The 24,581-nt window shown below is 45.0% G+C and overlaps 1 long non-coding RNA gene across 1 annotated transcript; it reads right to left on the reverse strand.

Annotated features, from left to right (window-relative positions):
• Window positions 1–5,438: 5,438 nt before the first annotated feature.
• On the reverse strand, window positions 5,439–23,016 carry LOC133157924 (uncharacterized). Its single transcript, XR_009715102.1, has 4 exons — window positions 22,825–23,016; window positions 21,315–21,388; window positions 19,764–19,870; window positions 5,439–5,558 (listed from the first exon to the last, which is right to left on the reverse strand). It is a non-coding gene; the product is annotated as an uncharacterized LOC133157924 (long non-coding RNA).
• Between the last annotated feature and the right edge of the window lie 1,565 nt (window positions 23,017–24,581).

Here is a 24,581-nt window from a genome sequence, read left to right on the forward strand (position 1 = left end):
TGGAGCGGAGCAGGGTAGCCACCTCTTGGCCTTCATGCATTTCTAATGTAACCCGCTCGCACACGCACACATGCAAGGTGCTGGCTTCATTACGCCGAGATGCTTGCTGAGTCTTTTGCCAGGAGCCCGCCTGCCTTCTCAGCGAATAGATCGTGACCGGCGGGGCTCTCTGATACCTGCAAAGCGCCGGCCGTTTGCCCATGTGCCCAAATAATCAAGTGGAGGCTCGCAAATGGCAGCTCGTGAAAGCGTATTGACTATGGGAATAACCCGGCGTGACATGCCTCGCCCGCCTGCGTGATCAAATGAGGGGGCCGGGAAAATACTTTTTCCAGGTACGGTGCTGGCGATGACACCGGCTCAATCATGACTGCAATGCATATCAGATGGGTGGGGGAGGACGAAGGGGGGGGGGGGGGGGGGGTCAGCCTTGTAGCACGATTGGACCGCGCTACAATGAGCCATTTTTTTTTTTTAATGCTTTCTGACCTCTCTCTGTTAATGCATTTAGCATTCGGGCCTCTCTCTAATGGCTTTCCCAGCGTGCTCGAGGCCGTTGCATGAAATGACGCACCAAAGGGTGCAGACCAGAAGTCGGAAATTATTGCCACTATCAATAATATTGCTGTTTAAGTGGTCCGCTCGGAGTTTGGGCAAATAATACTCGCCTCTCTTACCACCCGGCAGTGAAAAGTACTTTAGGCGATGAGGTCCGAAGTGAGCGGCGGCTGCGGAAACCGCACCGCAGCGTGATGCTTTTCCTGTCAGAGCGCGTTTCTGTTCAACAGACCTCGGATTGGATTTTACGCCGACGATTTATAGTTTCCACCTTGGTGTTTTTCTTCGCCGCTTTTCCATCAAATCTTTCGCCGAGCCGCCCACGCCGGTATTTGGAGCCTAAATGATGGTAAATGATGTGTTCCGCATGTTGTGCAGGAAAACAAAACAACCCCCGATGACAAAGAATGCGCCGCAACTTCACATCTGCCGCCGGAGTGGAAAACGTCCTGACCGCAAAGGCATAAATCAGCCGGCGCCTTGCACAATAGAGATGTACGGCGTGCGGAAAAATAAAACGCAGGGGCAGAGTCGGGAGAGCAATGGAGGAAATCAGCATATAATTGTTCGGACATTTTGTCCGCGTGTCTCGCGCGCACGCGCGCGGCGGCTTTGAAATGCGGATCCAAAGCCCGCGCACTTCCCTGAATCGCTGAACACCCTCAGGACACGGGCTGGCCTTTGCGGAGGTGGAAGCCAAATATGAGTGTGAGAAGATGAAGCGGCGTCCTGGCCTATCGTCTGTTCTTGCTAGGTGCTCGCTGCCAATAAATATTTCATTTTGGAACAAAACATAGAACTTGACATCATTTCCCAGCCTCTTGTCGAAGGAGCGGCGTGACCGAGTAGTTTACATGAGCACCTGCCCTTTCAACCTGGATGAGAAAAGTAGCGTGGACTCGGCAAATCTGGATCATTTGTGCCATTAAATTAGTAGCTTGAGATTAAAAACGGATATTTTCTGCCCTGGTGTTGGAAGCAGATGTTTAAGACGGGCCGTTGGGCTGTCCTTATTAATCAGATCCAATAGGTCCAGTTTTGAGAATATTTTAATGTCAAGTATAATATCGACTATTCTGGAAATCGCTCCCTGGAAATACACAAATTCAGCATTTAAAAAAAAAAAAAATATTAAAGACAAAGCCGAAAATTGCTATCAAATTTATGTTCGTGTATTTAATCGTTTTTGGCTTTTGTCGTCTTCATGCTCGAGGTGAGGCTCCGCCTCCTTTTTTTTTCCCTCCGACCGCATGTCCCTGTCCTCTCCTCAGGTCTCACGCAGTGTTGAACTCTAGCCGCCAAGATTATTTATATAGCCCGTAATCGTAAACGAGTCTCAAAGGGGGATTCACGAGCCCACAGTTCACAAAGATCAACGACATCCCCTTGTCCAAACCTCCCCGTCCGAGAGGGAACAACTGAGACACCTGCAGGTCTCTTCTGACATCATCCTTTTTTTTTTTTGGGAGCATGAGCAGCTGCCTCCAAAAACATTTCTCCACGTAGGAGGTGTAAAAAGCATGGCGGCAACAACTAATGGATGCCGCCAGACAGGTACACAGGTCGTTTTAGGGAAGGGACGTGTGAAAAGGTAACACACTTGCTTTCATTTGAATGGTGGCCTGTGACGTCTGGAGCTTTATTTGGCATCCGACGATTGGATTGGTTCTGACGAGCCGTCAACACGACTTTGCTAATCATTACGTCGCGTCGCTTTAACTACACTTACTTGAAAAAGCCGACAGAAGTGTTAATTACTCGCGCTGAGGCTTTTTTTTTGTTGTTGTTGTGCTCCTTCAAGAGGATCGCGAGGCTAAACGGTTTGACCCCCGCGCCAAAGTTCTCCGCGAGACATGAAAGGACGCGGCGAAATCCTCGGTGAAAGCGGATAACAATACAATCAGCGCTTATTTTTCTCCCTTTCTCTCCCGTGCGAACGCTGCGGGCTGTCTCGGCTTTGTTGCGTTTGTCAATCACCGTAATTTGGGCTCCATTTCCAAAAATAATTATCAGGTGAGTGGCAGCCCTTTGCCTGGAGTGCCAACTTGGTAGCGGCGTGCCCAAGAGTATTAATTATGCCGCTCAAAATATGAAGTCTTTTAATAGAGAGGCTGACGTGACATCATTGTTTTGGCATCTTTCTTCCCCCCCCACCCCCACCCTACAAACATGACAATCACGGGCGTCCCTCTGGTCATCAGCAGAAGATGAGGGGGGGAATTGTCAGAGGAAGTTATTAACAGGCTGCGTACCGCGTGATAAAGTCAGTCAGACTCTCGCCGGTACGCCGCGTCTGTTGGCTTGCAAACACAAAAATAAGAGCGAGCGGCGTCAACAACTGAGGGGAAAAAATGGAACAGTACTGAAAGCGACGCTGAATGTAGCCGCTGATGCGGGAGCGTCCGCTTTCATTCTCCGGCGCCGCCAATCAGCACTTTGCTTGCTTAGCTGCTTTCCGGAGTTGCGCTTGCTTCACATGCAGCGGCGATACTGCTCCCACCAAGCCCCCTAAGAGGCACAGACAGCTTCCAGGTCTCATTAGCATCCAGTAGCGGCTAATGCTGCCTTCCCTATTACTGTCGGAGGAGCTGGAATTCAGTTGGAGATGAGCGCAGCCCAGGGGGCTTAGGGTTGCCAGTTTAATTAGTGCCTGATAATTTCAATAATGAGTGACAATTCATTGGGGCTTTTTAGGTTGGCCCACTGTTTGAGTGCAAATCGATAATCCTCTGTTTCGTCGCCCCACCCCGCTTCTCAGCGGCAGATAAAGGGCAATCGTGTGTTGCTTGCTGCTGTTGTTGGGGTGCGTTGGGGAGGGAAGGGAGGGGGTGGGGGGGCTGGGTTTCGATCCCTTTGCTGGAATTAAATGAAAAGAATCAACTTAGAGCATGTCCCTTTGAAACGTAGCCTATGTGATTTGATTTGCTCTTATTGGATGAGCAGGTGGGTCTTTAGTTGCTGTTGTGGGGTCCAAAGCAAAAACAATTTGCCTTGGAGTGATACGCCGCAATTGCGCACTGAGGTTAAGCGGTGCAGCTGAGCTACTCAATAGTGGGGGGGGGGGGGATACGGCCACAACATTAGGGACGCCTGTGCAATAAAAAAAAAACGGACCCTAATCAGGGCATGAGCTCCAAAAGGGAAATTCAGGATAAGATTAATTAATGCTAAAGTTTCATGGGCACTTAATTGATTTTTAGAGGGCTTGCTTTGCACTGGTGAAAAAATTCAATATTTAAGTTTTTTTTTCCTCACAATGTCTTTACTTTTTTTCTGGGGTTTCAATTTCAAGTAACATAAGAGAAGGCTTGAAACACCTCCGTGAGGTTAGTGTTATCAAAAAGCCAAAGGAAAAACATGCTGAATGAATTCGACAATGCTCCCTAAAATTGACTTTTTAAAAGTTTTTTTTTTATATATATATTTGTCAAATTCCGACATCCTAAGGATGTTGGCCTCTGGGGCTTGCGCCGTATTAGCAGCACGCAAATGTGATTTAACGCGCCGTAAAAGCGCGTCATAAAGAAAATGAGGAATAATAATTGATCCAGACTCCGGGGCTTTAAAAAAAAAAAAAACGTGTTTACCTGCTCGCTCGACGAAGGTGTCGGGAGGCGCCGTTGTTTTTAGCGACTCGGAAGCTACTTTGCAGCTCGGCGTGCGCGCGATGAGGTGAGAGCCGAGTGGAAATTTAAAGCACTTGTCACGTACCGCCGCGATAATCACACCGGTGCGCGTGCGGGCGCTGTTGAAAAACAAAAGAATCAATTTAAGGTGTCGGCGCATTTAAAAACACCAATTAAGCGCATCGCACTCTCGGCCTGCGACGCGTGATGGCTGTGGAAACAACAGCGTGTGTGTGTGTGTGTGTGTCTCATATAGTGTCGGAAGAATCTCATTTTTACAGAATGTAATTTTTTTTTTCTGACCTTTGCATGCACTTTGGAGCAGATAAATGCTCCATGATATCCTTGACATGTGTTGACTCAGCAGGCTGTAGTCATGCTGACACCCCGGTGAGCAAATGAGCCAAATTAGAAGCATGACAGACATGACAGCCACGGGCTACATTACAGCCTTGTCAATTGAATTTATATACTGGGGAAAAAAAAAAAGTCATTTTCCATCCATTTTCAAGAGCTCTTATCTTCATTAGTCGAGCATTTTGACAACCGCATAGTCTAATGAACTTAGCGCTAGCAAAAGCACCAGACGGGCTAACAAATTACGAAATTGTGGATATTTGAACACAGACGGTCAAACAATACACAGATAACAGAATCATTCTCGCAGGCAGATATTCTTTGTCCTCTGCGATGAACATATTACCGCGGCTTACTGAGCAATTTGTGTTACACTGCCCCCTGGTGGCCGCACCATGTCCATTGAATTGAAGCAAAAAAGGGGGGCGGCGAAGGTTTTAAATTGGGTCAAATTATTAGAACACAACTAAAGAAGAAGGCCCCTTGTCACCTTGACCCCCCCATCTCCGAGTCCAGGAAGAAGCGCCATCTTCCCGCTGATACCGAAAACATCAAGAGGCTATCGATTGTGGGTTACTTTGCCAGATATCCGCCCCCCCCCCATTCTCCCCGCCCTCCCGCATGACATGCAGTTCAGCGCCCCCTTCGTGCTGGTCGGCGGTTGTCTTTTTAAATATTCATGACAAAGGTTTCTTCCCCTTTACGCCCGTCCTGCGGAATTTCTAATTGGCTCGTCATAAGACGTACGACATGCCCTTAAGCGGGACCGTCGCGGCGGTCATCTCCAAACAGGAATTCGCCGCAATTCAGCCACGGGGCTAATTAGCGATTAGAAGCTACTGTTTACATGCTTTCTTTTTGCTTGATTCTAATGATTATATATATTTTATTTCTTACCTGCGAGGCCAAGGGGGATGCTCCGAGCCCGTGCTTAAATCGCTCCTTCCCGCCTTTGAAGCTTCAAGAGCTGGCCGTCCACATCGTAATGACTGGGAGGAGAGCGGCAAAGCGCTGCTTCTGTGTAACAACATAATCATCAATTAAGGCAGGGGAAATGGCAAGAAGTGGGTATTTTAGCTCATTAAAAAGGCCCAGAAGAAAAGGTGCGTGCGGTGGATTCCTATATATTTTGACTCCCCTCTGTCAATTGCCATCTTTTAGGCGGGTTTTGTCTTTCATGACGAGCGGAAAGGCGGCAAATGTAATTCAGGCACTCAGCGGCAGACGGTCCTAATAAGGGTTAAAATATGAATGACATTTTGCTTCGAGACGAGGTGGCATGGAAATTGGATTGCCGCTGATTTGCTGCCTATTGTCTACCACCTCTCATGTCTGTGAATTATGCCAAATGTATTTTTTTTTTTTTACCTTGCCCACCATTACGGCTCGAATTAATGTCACCGAAAAAGAATAACGGTGGGATTTTTTTTGTTGTAGAGAACCAATTGTGTTTAAACTCGTGAGTTTCACGCCATCCGGCACGCATAGGTGATGTTATTTAAATTAAAGCCGACATCATAAATTGAATTAGCGGCTAACAAGCTGTCACTTCCCCCCCCCCTTCCTTTGAAAGAGTCACAACAAGCATCTATTTGGTCCAATAAATGACGTTTATTTGATATTTGCCGATACCCGGTGGCTAATGGAGACCTGTGTGATACATCATGACGGCAGAACCACAACAAGGACGTACATTAGCTCATGTCTTCCGCGGCGTTGCAGACATTAAAAAGAATAGCAGATTCCCTCAACTTCTTTGAGGATGCGCTGCCTTTGAGAGAAGCCTTCTTTTGAGCATATCCAAACGTTTTCATCTCACTCAAACAGCCCCTCCAACACACACACTTCCAATCTGTTTTCGGAACCGGAACGCCGGGCCTCTGCACAAATCGACGTTGAGATGGCAAACGTGAATGCTTAAGGCCTCATTTGAAGGAGCGCTTTCGTTTTTCTTTGAGCGCCACTGAGGCCTTAAACCTTAAAGTTTGATTTTAAGAAACAAAACGTCAAATGTTCGGAATAGCTGTACATACGCATCTATCTAATAGTTTGGACAGGGGGGAAGAAAAAAAATCCCAAAATATCGTAACTGTGGTGGGTGGGGCACAGTGTGAGATCTGGTAAAAATAACTAAACTGCAATAACAGTATGGAATTAAAAACTTGCAGAAGATACAGCGGCGAACCCGTCTTTGAGTCTGCAGACTTCTCTCCCGCCCCCTTTTCCTTAATTGCTCATTAATGAGATGGAAATGTATTTCTGCCACAAAGTTGGAGAAAGATGCAGCCGACAAGAAGAGCTGTAAATCTAAACATTTGAAAAGGAATTAGTAACGGGAGCCTCCCATTCTTGTTCCCTGCAAAATTAATGCGCCGCATGTTATATTTATGACGGCGGCCAACTGTCATTCACTTTCGGCGAACGAGCAGAAATGAAAAGTGACAGCGGGCTCATCAAGAATGAATGCCATTGTATTCAAGCAAGAGTCGGGGAGGTAATAAATTGAAGAAAAAAAAATACGACGCAGCCTTCCGCCGAGCTCTCCGAGATGCGCCCAATGAAGGAATGAGGCCAAGCGTGCGTCAGAAAATGCCGAGCAAAGTAAAACTTTTTTTTTTTTCCTCGCCGTTCAACCCGGATTGCGAGGTTTTAATAACACAGAAGTGACTTTTTGTTTTTGTGCTAGCTCAGATCTACGCATAATTGCCGGCCCGCCTGATTAAAAGCGAGAGGTTTAGATCTGACTGCGCCGCAGCTAAATGGTCAGGTTCCCATGTGAGGCAAATAAATGAAATATTAGTTGATTACATATTTAAATCTCTCTCCCCAGGCTGTCTTTTAGCCTCTTTTTTTTTTCTTCACTTTCAGACTGGGTTTGCATTATAATGTTCACCAAACTGTTTTCCCAAGTAATGGCTTGCAACAACGTGGTCCTGGGCTCTCCTCCCCCACTTGCCGCATTTGGGTGGAGATTTCCATAACAAATTACTGGCACGCTGAGGGAAGGCCTCAGACTTCCTGAGGAGGCAGAAGGGAGGAATTCATCTTTTGCGCGCTTCCAAAAAGTTGAATATTGCCTGCGCAACGTCCTCGCCGACACGTCCGCTGGAGGCGATAAGTCGAACTTGTCAAGGGTGCAACATTTGCAAATCCATATCGCGGGGCTCCATCTTTTTTTTTTTTTTCTTTCCAGGTGACGGGCTCCGTCTTTTAATAGCCCTCATCGGCATAATAAGTGCAAGGTCGCGTTTGAAATTCCGGCCTTGCTTTGCCGCTTCATAATCTAAATCGTATCCGTCAAATCGCTGACGTCTCAAAACAAACAGGGGAGGACGCCGCGGCTTCGGGGGGGCCCTCGGAATAATGGCGGAGGGCGGTCCCGCCGCCGCCGCCGCCGCCTCCCGTCCTATCTCAGGTGTGTGATTAAAATCAATTAAATCACTCCTCTGGTGTCAAGCGCCCGACTCCCACCCCCCCCTTCCAATCTTCTGACAAATGAAACGGCGCTTTAGGAAGACGAGGGATGGTCCTGGTCCTGTCGTGGCTGGGCTCATATTCACAAATGAGATTAAGATTGGGCTGCGCAGGGATTTCAAAGGCCTGTTTTCCATAAGCGCATGAAACAGCCTGTGAAGCCCGTGTAGGCTACATTAAGTAGACTTGAAAGTGTCTGGAGCACAGATCAGCTCCCAGCCCACAGTCAGAGTAACTAGCTGGAAAGAAAGGCGCTCGAGTGTGTGTGTGTGTGCGTGCATGTGTGTGTGGGAGTGGGGGGGCATTTACCTGCATCCACAGTGGGCCAATTTCCTGAGTGGAAGTTGGAGGAAAAATACTAAATAAATCATATAAAAAATGGCCAGTTGCTGCTGCTTCTTCTGCAGCAAGCTTCATAAAACGTGACGGGCACGCAATGGACATGATGCACACACAATGTGGGTGGAAAGTAACATTGCATTATATGTTCAAAAATAATATTTGGAGTCAAATGTGGTTTTTTTTTTCAATTTCAGGTTAAAACGAATCATTTTTCAATCAAGTTTTTTTTCAAGTTATTATATTGGGCAATTAAGAGAATTTATTTTAAGTGACTTGGACAACTTTGACTGAAAATATCTTTTAGAATAGTGACATGAAAACATTATTATATATATAATTTTGCCACTTTCATAAAAAAACAAAGTGTGTGTGTGCTGCTGTTTCCGAAGCCACATCCACATTGCACCACTTTAATGAGTGAAAGTTGGAAGGGGGGGGAGAACTCCAACATAAATTGTTAAAAAGGCCTCAATCTATTTCCAACACAATATTACGGTTCGTCTGATGCATCCATTAATGAGTGTTTCATCTAATATTAATATGTATTAAATCATGTGTTTGGAGTCAATACAGCCCTCACCGCAGACAAATTAAGCCATTTACCCGCCATCAATATGGAATCGTTAGACGCCCTTTGTGTATTGTTCTCTCCGGTCGGCGGACCACCCCGCTCTCTGCCACGCAAAACGAGAAGCCGGCTGGCGCGAGTTGAGGCGTCTTTATGAGCAGATCTGCTGATCGCATCTCCTGTCGGCTGGCCTGAACCCCCCCCCCCCCTTCCCCTTTTAGTAACATTAGTCAAAAGTGCTAAATCAAAGCGTGGCGTCAGCCCGCTGTGTGTTTAACGTCCCCCCGCTCCTGTCACCGATGACCAGGGGGCGGGGCCCGCCGTGTGTCCTTGCCCTATCCCCCCGTGTCCTATCACTTCTTTGCACTCCTTTATGTGTCCACGGGGCACAGAGACGGGCGCGCGTGCATGCTCGAGAGGAGCCTGTTTATTTATTTTATTTTTATATTCATCAGATGTCCCAAATTGCTCCCCCTGCAGCAGTTGTTTTATTCATAGTGCCACGGGTCCCTCCTGTTTCATACCTAAATGTTCATCTGTAGCTATCATCATGGTCAACAGGGCCCCGCAGGAATCTGCTGGCGACTCGTACAAAATCAAGGCTGATTTGATGCGATAACTTTACTTGACGAAAAAGTGGCGCGTCCTGCTGGATTAGACCACAAAAAATGGCGGCCATTTTGCTTTATACTGCAACTTGCTGAAGACTGAGAATGACATCACAATGACCGAGGGCCCAGATAACGACCGTCACGGCTAAGCCTTAAGACCACAGGTGCCAAACGCGAGGCCCGGGGGCCAGATCAGGCCCGCTGCATCATTTTAAATGATGTGCAATGTTGTTTGCTAAAATGGCAAATTGCTGACATTTTTCAAAAATGTTCGAAGAAAAATGTTAAATTACGATGGAACCTTTCGTTACAAACAAACCTCTTTACAAGTTCGGCACAAACATTTTATGGTTATGAGAACCGTCTCCGCAAGGATGAGAGGATCGATTTAAGTCGCACTTCTGTATCATAGCAAGCCATGGAATAAGTAATCATCACTTTTCAAAACGTCTCAATAATTACAAAATGCTACAGCTAATCAACACTAACGGCACACAAACTTTATCTGCGTTTTGCGTGAAAAGTGTGAAGATACGCAAGATTTTTTTTTTCCAAAAGTGCAGCGAAACTTATGTAGGACGCTGACCTGTATTTGGTTTTGAAGAGCAAAGGAAAAGTCGACTTCTTTAACGTCGGCTCTTGTGGGAGCACAATAACAGACAGTATGTTTATTTGCGGTGAAACTACACAGCACAAAGAAAAAGCGCAGCCACACCGAAGGGATTTTCCCTCACTCTGGAGGAGGGTACAACCAATATTCCCCAAACCATGCCAGGACTTGTGATTCCACCATATATATTTTTATATATACGTATATCTGTGGGTTTTTTTGTTATTGTTTTTTTGTCTAGTTTTATGAAGGATGATCAAATCAAGCACGGACGTGTCTTTCATCAGTCTGTTGCGGGGGTAAAGAGAGACTTTCAAAATAATCCCTTAAGTAGACGAGGAGGACTTTTTGGGGGGGGTGGGTTATTATTTTATTTTAAGGAGCAGCGAGAAGGCACAAAAAAAGAAAATAGGAAAAGAATAAGGCGCGTAATTGTCAATGCGTGTCTTATTCTTTTGTTACCCCCCCCCCCCCCCCCCCCAACCCATCTATTTCAAAATCACCCCGCTCCACGCATTATTATTCCGTCTCTCGACAGGTCATATTTTGTCAAATGAAATGCCGAATTGCTTCCCGCTCGGTACGTGAGCCCAAGTGATACATGTAAGTAGAATTAAATTACTCTATAGCATATTACAGCCTCGGTGGGATTTGTGGACCCGTTCCTCCATTTTTAATAAGTGCTTATTTCCCCGGGGGGTCTTGTTGGGCACCGGGGGGTCAACAGTGTCCAAGAGGGCAAAGCTTGTTCACCACATTCCCGAGCCCTTTAATTGCCGCAGGTTATGTGTGCTATTATCTTCCTCTTTCTCTTTCATTACGGAAGGTGCAGAGGTTCGGATTGACCCGTCCTCTCCATTTGGAGAGCGCTCGGCGTGTTTAGCACACTTCAATTAAGTGTGCCCAGATGAGATTTGTCTAATTAATTATTCCGGATGCTGTTTGAGCCTCACCCTCTTGCATATATAAATTTGCTCTTAGAAGCGGCGAGCTTTATTTTGTGATTGTGTTACAACTGTAACTGCAATCTAGTTTTTTTTGGTGGGCCCGGTGCTCCCGGGAGTGTTTGCTCTGACTCAAACATAATAACCCACGGCGCTGTCTGTCTGACTCTCAGCCACTCTCATTCCCGCTTGCAGCTGATGCCGTAACCCCGGACCCTTTCCTGCAGGCTGTGCTGACGGCGGGCTCCGAGCGGCCAACACACACACACAAGCACGCACGCACACACACACAGCGAGGAACCTGTAATGCATTCATTTGCATTTGCACTGACTCATACGCCAGCAAGTCAAGTGAGAGCACTAACCAGCATACATGCAGATGTTGTGTCTATCTTACTTGACTCGCCTCCTCTAGTTGTAATTAGTTTTAAATGAAGGGCCGTGGGAGGTGGTGGGGGGCGTGAAAGAGGGGGGGGGGGTCTCGCTTTATGTGCTGATGAGTAGAAACAACAAAAAGTTGTAAAGTTGCATCTGGAGACCCGTTCAATGCTGGAAATTGTTTGGTGTGCCCATCAAGAGTCGTATAGTTGGTTTATTTAGGACCAGAGAGTGTTTTAACGTGTTGTTTTTCCCCTTCAAACTTAATTATGTTCTGCCGATTTAAAGCGCAAGCACAAAGCTTTTGCATAACGGTAAATTCATGACTTTGCCATGACATACAAGGTGTTGCCTTAATAACAAGAATTTTTTTTGCTATCGAATATTTTTACACAATATAAACAAACGGTGCAGCAAAATAACGGGACTAACTTTATCGTATGCAAATAAGTCATATTAGTGCTGTACTGATAAGATGAGAGGAGTGAAACATCACATCAAACAATATATTTGTCTGTCTCTTATAATGTGACCCTAGGTGTGACAAAAAAAAAATGCCTTGATTTTTTTTATTCTGTCATTTCCATTTCTGTATGTTTTATAAAAAGTTTTTAAAACAAAAAGTTCTGGGTTTTTTCCTCATTAAAAATACATTACAGTGACTTTTTAGGGAAGGCTGGAACAGATTATTAGCATTTCTGTTAACGCCAATAGGAAAAGCTGATTTGAGGCACGACTTTTTTGTGTTATGAGCAAGGGCGCCGCTTTAATCCAGGCAATTAAAATGATTTTGCTCTGCCTAAATTATGCTCACTCTACCCGCGTGGGTTAACTGCGTTGCTAAGTGGCATCAATGAGTCTTATTCCACGGCGGACCACATCAAAACAAAGCCCCGTGGACACGAATAGTCCTCACGAGAGGATTGGCTCACTTTTACCTGAGCTTGACAAGACTTCCTTTCAGTCGCAAAGGGAAGGGAAAGTGAACGAGTGATCAATATAAATGCAGGTGTTTGGAGGATTGATCAGTAATAGTCCCTCGGAATGGTGGTGAGTGGGTGCTCGGAGAAAAAAAAAAAAAAAAGATGAGAAATCACAGGAAAGAAAGTGAAAAGTTAAGTAGGACACTATCAGACATTCCCTGGATACAAGTGTTGGAAAAACGGCGGCGCACAAATGAAAAAGAACAGAGGAGAGCCGGTTAGGGAATTCAAAAACGAATAATTAAAAACTCAAATCGGGTTCTAAACTGTGAGAAAGACAGCGTGAGCGAGTGAGTTTTTTTTTTTTCTCCAAGCCACCAACAAGAATACACGGCGACGATAACTGCCTGAGCCGTAGGCTATTAAAATATTAACCACCGCTGTCCGAGCTGGGACTTTCCGAGCGGTACTGAGCGCTATCCTCCCCGGATGCCGGGCCTGAGAGAAAGGCTCTGCTCCCGCTTGCTGCCCTGTGGGAGGCTCGGGCTTGCATGAGGAAGCGTTTTAATGTTTCTCAGATGCGAGAGGAGAGAGAGAGAGAGGAAAGAGCTTTGACAAGGCAACTATCCTGGGTGTGATTTAAAGGTGTGCACACAGGGAGCCAGGTACTGCAGCTGAGGGCCTGTTAAGACACCCGCTATCTTTCTACAGGAGACAGAACTTTTTTTTTTTTTTCTTTTGCTAAATTCCCAAGTGGCTGAGCTGAACTCGGTCCCTTAAGTTTGAATCGTTTTTAAGATATGAAACGAGAGCTGGAATGCTGCCGCTGCTACTCGACACTCCGGCACTAAAACATACAGGATGAAAACACATGCAGGAAGAAAAGTGTTCAATAAGTGAACATGACTTGGATTTAAAAGTTAGTATCTGTCATTCAATTACTTTTTTTCAATACAATACTTGTTTTTAAAAGTTGCCAACGTTAGACACGAATGTGTTATATACTGAACTGGCCATGTAACAAACTATTTCTGTAGTTATATATATTCATTACGTCGCCCCCTGGTGGCCAAGACAACCAAGAAATTCTTGGAGATTTGAATAACTTTTCAAGCAAGCTATGATATAGTAATGCTATTAAATAATGGTATCTCCTCGCCTTTTCACTAGACATCTCTCTTAAAGCTAAACAGAAAAAGGCCCTAATTAATGTCACTGCAGTGGCTGCGCTGTCGTAAAATAAAAAAAAAAAAAAAAAAAAAAAGAGCTTCACTATGTGGCTTCTTCTATAATAACATATAAGCGCCGTTACTGTACTTTGCGAGGAGCGCCGCCCCGCTTGAAAAGCAGCTTTTTTTTTTGTTATTAAGTCTCACAGATAAGAGCAATTATTTCTGCGAGTGTGCTCTCCCCTCACTGCCAAATGTGAGCTGGCACGCCATGAAAAAAGACGAGTGGCGCCTTTGATTCTCCAGACAAAATACAAGAGTGTATTTTTAGCCGCCTTAAAACGATTGCCAGCTTTGTTCAGGTGCGCAGCGTTAATGTCATCTTCACGTCGTCGCCCCGTACCACGAATTACGGATACGTTCCGGATCCGGCGTTATTGGTGAAAACGGCGACATAATGAGATATATAGATCGGCAACTATTTAAAATGATTCAAATATCTTTTTAGAATAGCTTGACTTGAATATCCAGAGTGGTGAATGCTGCATGAGATGACACAATCGGTGGCGCGTATCATGGCGCCGCGCTTTAAATTGTTAAAGTCGCCTCGAGTTCGACGACGGGACGACGTCGTCACCGTCTTTCTCGGTCAAAGTCTTTGCCGCTGAGCGCGTTCCGATTCCTAGCCGGGCCCTGCAGTGTCACGTCCTCCGCTTTTGTCTCTTGTTCCGCATCTCCCCGGCGTCGCGGACCTGGCCGGTTGGCAGATGGGACGGGCGAGGAAAGCGGGGATTGGTTAATCCCTAATCTCCTGTCTCTTGGCCGCTCTGGACGGCGAAGGAGAGAGGGATGGATGGAGGGATGAAGGAGAGGAAGAGGGCGATGAAGCCAGCTAGATGGAGCCAGCTGTCAGATGGAGAGTCTTTCATGGTCCTGCGCACACAACAGCTGCACAGGGCCCGCCTGCACGGCTCTGCATTATTAAGCATCTTTTTAGTTGGTTCCAGATGCAGAGCTAGCTGTGTTTACCCAGGCTTTGTGCGCTCCCAAACACACACACACACACACACACACCTCCTCTTCCTCCTCCCTCGGCGATCCACACCTTCACTTCCGCCGCTTCCCCCGCTTCCTTGTCGGTGTGGTCAAAAGTGCCTCCGCTCCAAGTATGTAATGTAGCGGCAAATGACCTTGACACCCGCAGGTCGCATTAACGGCTTAATCGTTCGCTTTTCTTTCCGTCGGCACGATTTGATGGCTTTAACATGTGCGCTCTTGAAAAACTCGCAGGAGGAAATTTTGGAGAACCTCGAACAGAGTTTAAAAAAAAAAAAATGCAGCTTGCCTTTTAACCGGAAGCAAAAAAAAAAAAAAAGAAAAAGTGACTTCAGAGTTCACATTAAGAGCCTGTTCTCAAATCGAGATGTTTTTTCCCCGTCTTACCTACTCTGATAGTTCGACCCAACTCTTAAGTAACTCAATCACAAAGTCATTCCTCCTGACAGGTAATTGACGAGGGGAAGAAAATGAAAAGTGTAATCACAGGCTAAGTAACTGTGTAATTACACAGTCGTTCAAACTTGCCGCTCACCGTGCCATCTTGTGCACACACCAATATTGCCATATTTACGCGTACCAAAGCCAGCTTTGAGGGGGCTAATCTGCGCCTGGGTGCCGTCTCTTGTCAAGTTCAAGAGGGTTAACAAATCTTTACCTCGGCGACAACCCTCCTCTTCCCCCCTTTTCATGTCCACATTTGTTCGCTGTATGTCCAAAAATCTACAGAGGCCCGTCCCGGCCCAGTTGGGATTGCTCGAGCTGAAGAGCTGGAGGCTTTTCAGTGGCTGGCATCTGTTGTTCGCCTTCCCAGAGCTGCTGGCAGTCAGTTAATGGCCATGCTTGGGACGCTGAGAGCGCGGGGAGGGGTGTGTGTACGCGTGGGGGGGGGGCAGTGTCTGATTTCCCCATAGCCGCCTCGCCGATTCCCGGCACGCCACCGGCAGCTGCAGACGAGCCACCGGCGACGGGGAACATCGGGGCCTAATGCGCCGCTTCTTCTGAGAGTCGGGGGCGTGCAGATGTTCGTCGTCGTCATAACTCCACACTCGAGCTTGTCCTCTGATTTGAGGCAATGTTGGGCAATTTTGATGTATTTGCCACCTAAACGGCGACATGATTAAAATGACATTTGGAGCCTGGCTGCTCATCGTGAGCACAATTAGAGAAGACAAGCAAGAGCTCCCCCGAAGGCACGTCACGCTTTAACTTTCAAATCTCGCAACAAGTTTTTTCTACAATTCTGACTGATATGCAGTATAAATACTTGGTTACTGCGCATCAGGAGATTTGACCAAATTGTGTACTTTATTTTCCTCTTTGTTTTCTGGACTTGAAAAGAGACTGGATTCTTCATTTAATCTAAAAAAGATTTACAAAACGTACTTTTCATTTTGCACATCGTTCAAGTCTCTTAAATATAAGTCGTCGCTATTCTGCCTTTACCCGTGTGACATTTGCACTCAAGGCCAACGCCGAGGCACTCTAAAGCAGCCGAGCAGACTAGCTAGCACAAGCTAGCTAGCTAACATCACAATTGCGCCGATTATAACGTCCGATACGGACGAAAGCACTCAGGTTCTTAAATGGCGTCCACCGCGTCATTAGGCAATACATTTCAGATTCTAAAGTAAATAAGCGGAATACTTTTATCAGAGTCTTGTGTGGACCGACTTCTGAATGTTATTTTTGCAGTGGCAGGAATCTGCATAATAGTGGTGGGAGCTTTTTTTTTTTTTTCTAGCTAGAGTTTAATCAGCGTAGCATGACTCTAGAGAGCAAGACTGGATACGTTATCAACCAAGCAGGAAGTTCAAATGAAGCCGGATAAATAAATGAAGGCCTTGATGATTAGCTGTCACATAAGCAATTAAAACGACTGGAAATTATTCATTCCCTTCCCAGGCAGGTGCGGCCGGCGATTGTTGCGGGTAATTTTTGAAATGGAAACAATTTGTTTTGATGAAGCTTCCATATGCTTATGAAACATTCATAAAATAACTCAAAGTCGTCTCCTAATGGAGTACGTACGGCGTAGTATCGAGGGGCTCATCTTTTTTTTTTTTCCCCAGGTATGAAGCCGCTTTCATTTACAAGTGGCTACCAGCTCAAAAAAAGAAAAGGAAAAAAAAAACAACATAAAACGCCATCACATCTTTTTTTTTTTTCCTCTTTGTGCGTGTGCGCAAATTATTAATTGTGACTGTCATGGCCACCTGACAATCTCAACAAACAGCCGCCTCGGAAAAAAACACACTTGACAGCTCCGGACCCCCAGCAAAATTCCCAGGGTGACTTTGTCCTTGACACATCCTTAATGACGCTCATCTCAACGATTGTAAATACATTATCATATCAGATCACGTCTGTGTTGCAATCATCACCTCCATTTCCTTTTTAATTAAACAGCAGCGATGACACCACATCTGTCAGAAAAGGAAGTGAGACTTTTTTTGAAAATCGGTGTGAACTCGCGGCAAACAATAGAGAGGGGAAGGGGAAGAAGAGAAAAAAAAAAAAAAAAAAACGGCGTTTGAAAAATAACACGCTCCGTCTCCTCCTTGCCCCCTCGTCGTCTCGTGCCGCCGTCTCGTCGCTCTCACCCCCGTCTGTTCTCCCGCCACTTGAAAGGCAGGGTAATGAGACAGCTCGAGAGCGAGGCGAGGTGTCCGCCGAGCATCAGTTGCGTGCGTGCAGAAGTGAAAATTTACTGCGAAGGAGATGGCGGTGGCGAAGGCGGAGACTGCCGGCGACGGGGCCTTGGCGTCAATTCATTTTTATTCAGATTAGCGTTTTACGCCGGCCCCGAAAACATTTGGCCCTCGTGACGAGGTGTTATTATTTGCCAGATTACGTTATTAACACTCTGCGCTCTATGCTGGACTCGCGTCATTTCATTTTTTTGTAGAATATTATACTTTTATCGATGGAAATTAATGATATTTACACTTACTTAAAATCTTTGGGGAGAAAAAAAAAATTCGGAGAAATGACAGACGGACGGAACAATCCAAAAGTCCTGATGGTTACACTATTAACACGTCATGGCCGCTTGAAACAGGTGTCAGCGACAAGACATACGACGCCACTTAACGGGCCCCGAATACGACAGACTGGAATTAAACCTCCGACTATCTTCGCCGGGTTGCTAAATAAAATGCAGCTGTTTGAATCTATGCAGAACATATTTCCCCTGCCATGTGTGTTTATGGTGCCTATTTACATATTTTGCGGCCATTATGAAAACGATGCTTGTGCTGTTTTACAACGTGTGGAGAATATTCGGGCTACGCTGAAAGAAATGATGGGGAAATTATGTTTTGGAATATCATCATGTGGGGGAAGTCGTGCTAATCATCACAGCAGACCAATTGCAACGTGATGAATGAACTATAAATGAAGCAGAAATATTTGAGCAGATATTTAATGACAATGTTTAGTGTTCAAATCGAAACCGAAAAGCCCCAAACGAATATGAAACAAGATTATGAAAAAATGTGCCAGCAGAGGGCCGCATCACGTCAAAAAGGCTGCGGGGGATGATAAACGGATGAATTGAAAAGGAAAATGCCATTCGAAATGAATTTGCCATTCTCAAATACTCTTTCCAAACTTTTAATCTTGACAATGACCTCGTTTGACCTCACATAAGACGCTTTCCGCTACAACCATGAACACCACCCCACACTCCCACCCCTTCTATCAAATCTCTTACAAAAAAAAAAAGAAAAAAGTCAGCATTATGAAATCAAGACAGCTCCCACTGGTGAGACCATAAAGGCCGCGCGTCGGAGTGCCAAGTCAGCGCTTTTGACAGGATAAGACCATGCTAACCTATTGAAAAAAGGCTTGAGCCGCGCGGGCCAAATCAGCACATGCACACAGTAGGCTGCTGCTGCTGCTGCTGCTGCTGTTGGTGCTGGAGCCAGCGCGGCAGCTTAGCGGTCTTAACAGAGAATGCGCCACTTATCATCATCGGCATCCAGCGCCCGGCCCGCAACACTCCAGCATGAAGAGGCTCTCGCGCTAAGCCGGTTAAAATAACACGAGACAATGCGTCAACAATGGCTGGCTCTTCCTGTTTGATGCCTGCTTAATTCCGACACCACAATGCCCCCCCTCCACCCCACCAATCCCATTCTGGTGCTGGACCGGCCGACCGGCGTCCATCTCCCCTTTGCATCAGAGGCAGCTCGAGGAGCCCCCTGATACTGTGTGGGCCTGGCTGATAAAGGCCTTATTTCAGGGTCTTCCAGTGAGGGGGGGCCGAATTCAACTCCCCGAGCTGGGGGACGGTTAAGGCGGGAATGTTGGAATAGGCGCGTGTGCTCGGAGCTCACAGCGAGGCTGAAAGCAGTCTTTTATAAAGTACCTGTTCGCCATACTTGAGTACACGTATTTTAACACAAGATTATATATTGCGTAAAAAAAATGTATTTTTGGAGGCTAATACATTCATTCAATTATGCCAACAGTGCGAGGTAGCCAAAAAAAGCAAGTTATTGGGGGCAAAAATATTAGCAGAATTGTTTTGACATAGATCCATAAGTTGGGGGGGGGGGGGGGGGGACACAAGGGACGATTTGTCCTCTGAACTACTTTTTGTTCTGAAATGCAAGAAAACAATATTTTCACATTAGTAAACCTCAAAATTATTTGTAGAGTTGCTCAACTCAATTTGATCAAAAGTTGAAATTTTTGACATTCTTCAGATATTCTTTTCGATTTTACTTCATGGGCGAGCCTGCCCTGGAGGAGCTCATTTTCTCTGCTTTTGGGTTAGAAACTGGGTTTTTTGGTGATACCAACTGTTGTCTTACTTGGGACAGAAAAAGCTAATTGTTTTTTAGCGGGGGGGGGCTCCCTTTCTTTTGCTAGGTTTGATGCTTCTATTGTCACAGTATTTTTACTCTTGACAAGAGTGTGAGAAAATAGGCATGAGCGGCCGGACAGGCGGAAAGACACTGATAAGCCCACGGAGTGCATATGACGCCTCGACGCTGGAAATTGGACCGTTTCAAAGTTCAATCTCTTCTCCCCACGTTTTCTGGGTGCGCTTGCTGACACATGAGTGAGGTCCCATTACCGCAGCCGGGCCCCCCGAAACGATAGCCATTGACCGGGCGGACCCTCGTCAGGCTCTTTACCTTGAGACTCGTCCACCGTTTGACACGACCTTTGAACCCGGGGAGCACAGCTGTCAAATGTCTCTCGCCTGTTCTGTCACTCCCACTTTTGGAGACACACACAAGTCCTGGAAAGAAACACGCACACACAGGATTGGGTTACGTTCAAGTAAGATGTTTTTTATTTGAATGACTATTTAGTAAACGTCCACACGAACTGTGTTAGCGTGGGAATTTTTGGAGTGCTGCACCAAAAATTGGCGTTTCAGTTTTGGTGCAGATGTGGCTCAATTCAACTGAATTGATCAAGTTTTATGAGTTTCAAACGTGTTGTTAAATTGATTCAATAAAATCAAGATTTGCAATGCAAAATGCCTCGTCGTGAATTATATTGTTATGCCGAGGATACGATACATTTGACATAAAGTCTTAATGTTTCTAGAGGATACAAATCTCAACAATACAAATATTGTGGAAAAAAAAGATAATTGAACTGTACAAATAAACTCAAAACACTCAAGCTCCTGACATCACTCACAAGGCCCCGCCCCTTAAAAAGAACTCAGCCAACATATAAATAAATACCAGAGTAAACACAGCAATGAATAAAAACTGGTTTATTTCTTAAACATTTATTTTATTATATTTGCCTACAATAGTGCCGTTATGAGAAACAACTCCCAAATTGTGTAGTTTTGGGGTTCAGTGGAATTTAAATTCATTTCAAGAGAAAAATGATTTGAAATAAACAGTGCAAGTAAATTGAAGTGCAAAGTATATAAATAAATATATATATTTTGTACAATTGACTATTTTCATAACAATCTACCTTTTTCTTTTTATTCTTATTCTTTACGACTTTATTCTCAGAACATTGTTTTCCCTCTGGTTTTTTTTTCCTTTGCTGTAAAATAAATATGCTACTCATTATTGTATTTTGATTTTTGTCATGTAACATTGCAGCTATATACTCACTTTTTTTCTTGGCACCACAATCATTTTCCTCTGGTAACCTTACAACATTACTCTTAAACGTTCAACTTTTAAATACTTTGACGTCTGTTTTTCCCAACGAGATGCTGACACGAGTAAAGGCCCCATGACAGTAGCCCTCGAAAGAATTCCGCCATGCGTTTTTGCAAATTTGCCAACATTTTCCTGTATTTCACTGTAAAGCATGCATGATGAATTCTAACAAAATTCCATCGTAGGCGAGCTAGGCGTTGAAGGTGCCTTTCTCTCGGCCTTGGCAGAGGTCTGAGTGCTACTTGTACGCCTCGCGCTGCAAATCTACATTCAGTTGGCACGTATGCGATCACATTCGAAAATAGTCCAACATGCATATGGATAGCCGTGTTTTCTTTTTTTTTTGTGCTCGTGTGCGTTCATGAATACTACATCTTGTATGCAATACACGCAATGGGAGGCGGGGAGGGAATCGTCTAGAATTAGTAACATTTCCAATGCTGAGAAAAGAGTGTGAGAGAAAAAAAAACAAAAAAACAAATAGGATTGTTGAAGTGAAATCTACATGTGCATGATTTGTGTTGTGCCGTGTGTGGGGAGGCTCACTTTGCAGCAATTGACTGTGGCAGGAGCACCACCAACTGGTCAGAAGGCGCCTCTCCACCCTTCCGCCTGCTCGCCTGTGATGTGCAAGCGAGAGATTAGTCAGTCACATGCATCCACTTGCAACCTCTACATTTAAACAGTCGTGATTTATTCTTAGTGTGATCTGAAAAACAAGCAAGGTTCTTTTTCTCCTTTTTCCTCTCTCTCTCTCTCTCTCTGTCTCTCTTTCTCTTCTTCACCTCAAAACCCCCTCGGTGAGGTTGAATTCACGGTATCCATCATCATGCATCTTTAATGACGTCAGGCCAGGAGCATGGGGTAAAATCACAGTAGTGGCCCGAGGCTAAAACCAGCTAAAATGAGGTTCCTCTTACCCCCTTCCCACGCAGGCAAGAGCTCACGCGCGGGGCCGAGAGGGAGGGTACGGCGCGCCCATCGATCGCCGGGCCGGCTCGGCGGCTGGCAAGCCACTCTGAGAGCTTGATGGATACATTTGGGCCATAAAAAAAACAAAAAAAAAAACGGATTCGGTACAACGCCGGGGTCCGAGCCAGTAGCTGCCGAGACAGAAGGGTGACAAACGACGGACGGCTTGATTTATGCGACATTGTGCACGACTGGCTAGAGGACAATCTCCCCTCACCATCTTTTGGTTTTACTCTAAGAGGCCTTTGGAGACCTTGACACAGACGCGCAGAGAGCGAGCGAGCAAGCAAGAGAGAGAGAGAGTGAGAGAGAAAAAAAAAAAGATACAATCTGCCTAATTCAAAACACTTGTCAGACAGAGAGGCTGTATGAACTGCTATTAGGGACACGCTGAAATAGCACATGTAGACCTTGAGTATAAAGTCATCGTGTTACGAGAATAAAGTCTAATTATTATCGCAATGAAGTGGAAATTAGATGGAAATGTTTGACGAGTTCCAAGAGTGGAAGTAAAGTCGTAATCACCATGGTGGCCCAAGCAGGCAAAACAAAAATGTTTTTATTACGTGGAATTACTATTACTTTCTGTACGGTAAGGTTGTTGTGTTGGAGGTGTCCCTTTTAGGGGTGTGGCCTTTAAGGGGTGTGGCCTAGTGGGTGAAATTGAGTTACTCTGGCACCTTCGACTTTTTGTACGTACTTCTTTTCTTTCTAGTGGTAACATTACACATTCATTCTTATTAGCCTTTTAATAATTTCGCAATCGTATTTTTTTTTTTTAACAAGTACTTTGGAGCATTGCCCTTCAACGCCTTCATATGCTGTCATTTTGGCCTTCATAGCATAATTGTATTAGGCGGCGCACATGTTGAATGTGAACTGGGAGAAAGAAGAAAAAAAAAAGTATTTTTTGCGTGGTTGAAAAGGGACGTGGACTTAAGCTCTGTGCAATTACATACGGTGACCCTGGAACAAATAAGTCAAATATAGCTCAGGGCCAAATCGCATTTCATGTCGCGGGCGAGCCAAACAAAAGAGCAAGCATTAAAATGGAAAAGAAAAAAAAAAAGCCGGCATATCTTACAGCATTTGGAAGTTGTTTCCTGTAAAAAGTGGATGATCGAGGCGAGTGTGGCTTGGAAACATCTTTCAGTTGCCGAGCCCCCAGCCTTGACCCGGCGGGTCAAAGCCAGTCAGGCTCTTCCTGTCTGCGGCTTTTCCCAGGATCCCCTGCCTGTCGGCGTGTCAGCACCTCTGCTGTCTCCTCACCGGCTCAGGATGTTGCTTTTGCCTTCCAAGAGTTTCCTGAAACCGGAGGAAAAGAAAGAAAGAAAGAAAGAAAGGGAAGGAAAAAAAAAAAGATTGGTTTCCATTCCAGAGGAGGTCAGCTGGTGCATTTGAAAAAAAAAAAACAAAAAAAAACGGCATTTAAAAAAAAAAAAAAAAAAAATGTCCGTTTTGTATATTTGACTCAATTTTACCAAGCGGGTGGCCTCTGACTGGCGTCTATTTGTGGATGTGAGGATGCATTAGCCTGTGGGGGATGACAAGTGCATGGAGGGAAGAGGGTAAATACTCCAGTCCCGGCAAAAATAGATGACTTTCCGGGAGCATTGCTGAGATGTTTTCAATTAAGTGGCGGGCGGGCGGGGGTCATTTGTCTAATTAGAGGGCGTGATGGACAGCGCAGAAATGGGCCACGCGGCATTTGGAGTTGCCTTGCGCAGGTAGGCCGCATGACAAGGTGCCACCCGTGGCAACGCACGGCCTGATTACTTTGTGGTTGCAAAGACAGTCCCCTGACTTCTTTTTTTTTTTTTTTAATACATAACATTGTTAGCTTTTTTTTTCTGGTAACATTACGGGATTTCTTTTGTAAATTTACACATTTCTTGTTTTTTTCAATCTTAGTTTTGTACAGATTTTTTTTCATTTTTCCTCAAAACATTACAATTTCTTGTAATCTTACGTTTTGCTTTTTATTTGGATTATTAGTTTATATTTTACTAAATGATTGTTTTCATATGATAACATTTTTTTTTTTTACAACTGATATTTTTCCCAGTTTCTTTGTAACTTTAGTTTTTTGTGTGAGCGAGGGAATAAATTTATGAATATTTCAGATAACTACAACTTTGTCCCCATAACATTTTGTTGTCATTTTATATTCTTCTCTAATATAACACAACTTTTCTCATATTATGACTTCTTATCAGATCCCTATTTTTCCCCAACTTTTTAACATTGCACCTTCTTTTTGTGTTACTCTGACATTGATAACGTAATATCATTTTTCTTACGCAGGTAGTCTAAAGTGACAAGGATGCACCCCTGGCTACAAATGTCCTAATTACTTTCTCGTCTCCAGCCTCAAATGGCATTTTAGCACGCCGAAAGCTAAAAAAATCCAAAAACGAGAGCAAGTTTACATTCAATTACAAAAGAAATAATCAAATAAAGGACAATTCCATAATCAGGCTCAAGTTAGCGCCATGCACCTTTGTCTCAACTTTTTTTGATAGCAAGTCTGTCAAGGAAGCTTGGGGGGAAAATAAAAAAATAAAAAACATCCTGCGCGTCCCCCACAGTCAAGCAGTACACCCGTAAGTCCTATTCCCCCGCCGAGCAGCCCAAAGTGTACGTGTATAAATGGAAGGCCTGTCATTTCACATTCATTAAAAGTGAAGTTCCAAAATTAATAATGTAAAAATATGGGTTTTAATTAGTCTTCTATTCTGCCCAATGTACTTAAATTGGATCATCTGGTCCCCGATGCCCTTTCACTTAATAAAGAATTAGCCTGTGATGTTCTCAGCTTGACAGGTAGGATAAAGTGGAGGG

The sequence above is a fragment of the Syngnathus typhle genome, linkage group LG8 (genome assembly GCF_033458585.1).
Source record: "Syngnathus typhle isolate RoL2023-S1 ecotype Sweden linkage group LG8, RoL_Styp_1.0, whole genome shotgun sequence".
NCBI classification, from domain to species: domain Eukaryota; kingdom Metazoa; phylum Chordata; class Actinopteri; order Syngnathiformes; family Syngnathidae; genus Syngnathus; species Syngnathus typhle.